Below are 3049 nucleotides of genomic sequence, written 5' to 3'. Positions count from 1 at the left end.
TCACAAAAAAATAGCGGTTTCACAAAAGGAATAGCGGTTGTCGTAAGCGGTTAACAAAGCGTGTCGAAAAGCGGTGTAACTAAATATGCGATAACTAAACGCGTAAGCGAGTGTCTCAGACGCTCCTCGCGAGCGGGCCCTTTTATAGCGGTTCTTTAATCTCTCGCTGTCAATGAATTTGAACCTCCGAGTTCGGTTCGAAGATTCAACGCGGCGCCAAACTTTATTGGCCGCCCCTTGAAATATCGGCGCGAGATGAGATTCGGAGCGAGTGATAGGCCGGTGGCCCGTACGTCACGGGCTACGTCACGGCTTCGCGCGTGCCGGCAGCCGTTTATCGCGCGGCTAACCGACAAAGTTGTTTGCGTGTTTTCGTGTAGAACTTATATGTCACATGGGCTTCAAAAGTCATAAAACACCAAAAAACCTTAAATAATAATAGCGATAAGAACATTGTTTTTCGACTTTGATCGCGATGGAATAATAATGCGAAGCCCATGTGACAAAGAAGCAATTAATTTAAATGCAATTTAATGCAATCTCAAACAATAACAAATATGCAATTTGCATATAATTCGAAGTCTATTAATAATATTATGTAACAGTTACATATTGGTTTGCTGGGTATTATTATTACTATTATTGTTATTATTTTTCACACACACACACACACACACACACTATTAACACACACAATATTAAATAAAAATAAATAACCTTTATTATATAATTTATAAACAAAATTAGTACCTTATTTCTGTTCTTTGATTAATGCTTAACATTTCTATTTCAGGCTTTAACTCTGATACTTTTAATTTATCCATATATGTAATATTTATGATAGAATTTCCATAAGATATGTTTTGTTATATTAACATAAATATGCATTCATTGCTTAGCCATTTGTAAGTGACCTAAAAATATTAATTACGCGTTAATTACATTTATACAGGGTGTTCCAGGAAGAAAGGTCAATATTCTGGGAGGTGATCGTATCGGTCATTTTAAGCAAAAATGTTCGTATGAATATATGTCCTATTACCCACGGTTTCCGAGATAGAGCGACTTGAATGTACAGTTGCAAAATTACTGACAAGAAAGAAATACTACGTACTATTTCTAATATTTATTGTTCAATTGATACATTTTTTACAGATTATAATAAATTTTCAAAAATTCCACCGTTAACATCAATGCATTTTTCAACTGTTGTGTGAACATGGTGTGTTGCTCGTCTGAGTACATCGTGACGTTCCTTTATGCGGGCACTAGCATCCATTATTTGAGCGAGCAGTTTGTCTCGTGTATTCACTTTTCTTCTGTACACTTCACTGTACAGGTTCACGGATGAAGGTTGAAGTGTACAGAAGAAAAGTGAATACACGAGACTTACATTCAAGTCGCTCTATCTCGGAAACCGTGGGGAATAGGTCATATATCCATATGACCATTTTTGTTTAAAATGACCGATACGATCACCTCTCAGAATATTGACCTTTTCTCCTAGAACACCCTGTATATAAAATATAAATAAATATTCACATTTCCATAACTAAAAGTTGCGAGTAATTCCAAATACACAAAATGTTTGTTGACACTATAGGAGTGCTTTGATATCATTTTACCATTTCATTATTCTACATGAAGTCAATTATTAAAAATGTGTATTCAATGTTGTTTTATGATATATTTCGTCTCTTTTGTTATTAAATACATGATTTGTTGACATATCTTACGGTAAAGTCGTTTGGACATACTTCCACAAAATAAACATTACAGATACAAAGGCACTGATGAGGAGCGAATGAAGCGAAAACATTGAATATTTAAGAAGAAAAGAAATAGGTTGTAAACGTTATTTCTTTTAAATTATTTAAATAATAATTATTTATTAGGCGGGCGGTTTTCGATGCCCACGGCACACCTTCGGCGCGTATCTCGAATATCGATCCCGATAGTCCGAAAAAGTCCATATATCACCAAATAACCGAGTTGGGCGCCAGGTACGGGAGGCCGCACCATTCACGATAATAGTAACGCTAAGAGACAATTGCGAGACCGATAATTAACGCGACGGCAAAATTCCGCGGCTACTCAGTATACTCGAAATGGTAGAGGGGGTGGTTCGGAAGGAAACGGAAGAGATCTTGAGAATCGAGAACACGGGAGCAAAAATGAGCATTCGATAAGTTAAAAATAAAGATAACAATAATAATATATTAAATGAAACAAGAGTGTAGAGCCGTTCACAGAAGTAATAATCGTGGATGACCATGGTTATTCTACAGGCAAATAAAATGTCATATTATCTAATTTCCGTGGAGATTAACACGACCGTGCGCAACCGTATCACATTACCAGGCGTCTTGCACGCTCTTAACTCGACTTTTCGGCCGCGTGGATTTCCGCCGTACGAGACCTAATTAGGCCGCGACAACTAAAGAAATCTCTCGAATGCGCCGGTAACTACTTTACGCACGTCCGTGAATCCGCTTCAATACAATATAAATTTCCCGGTGATACGACTCGAATCGGTCTTTTAACACAGCTCGTGGTGCTGGAATGTGCCTCAATAATAATAACGACGATCTTTGCTTGAAATACGCCACGTATTTTACTCGGATGACTCGCGAAAACTAACAACGGGGTCACAAACACCCGATAGATACTCTGCCCGATATCGGAGAATTACGCTTTCTCCTCACTCTAATTACGCTTACACAAAAAACAATACACAAAAAGACTGCGTAAACTATCGATAACGACTATGGTATTGCGTCACACGACGAGTCGTGTGACGCAATACTTTACGCGAGTCGGAATATCGATCGCGTGAACATAAAAATCCCGATAATTTACAACATACAATGATCAGAAACGCGAAACTAACATTAATGACTGTGGGCGGCGGCGAAATGAATAGAGAGAGCCTATTTTATATAATTCGGATGAGCGACATGTGCCCGTCGGCCGTGCGACTTAATCTACCAAAAATATTCACAAAGTTAATTCACCAAAACGCGTGGCTCGACAACTATTAAGGGCGCGA

Source organism: Formica exsecta, unplaced genomic scaffold (genome assembly GCF_003651465.1).
Source record: "Formica exsecta isolate Colony F162 unplaced genomic scaffold, ASM365146v1 scaffold1185, whole genome shotgun sequence".
Classification (NCBI taxonomy): Eukaryota; Metazoa; Arthropoda; class Insecta; order Hymenoptera; family Formicidae; genus Formica; species Formica exsecta.
The sequence above is the reverse complement of the archived record's forward strand: the minus strand, read 5'-3'. Positions refer to the sequence as shown.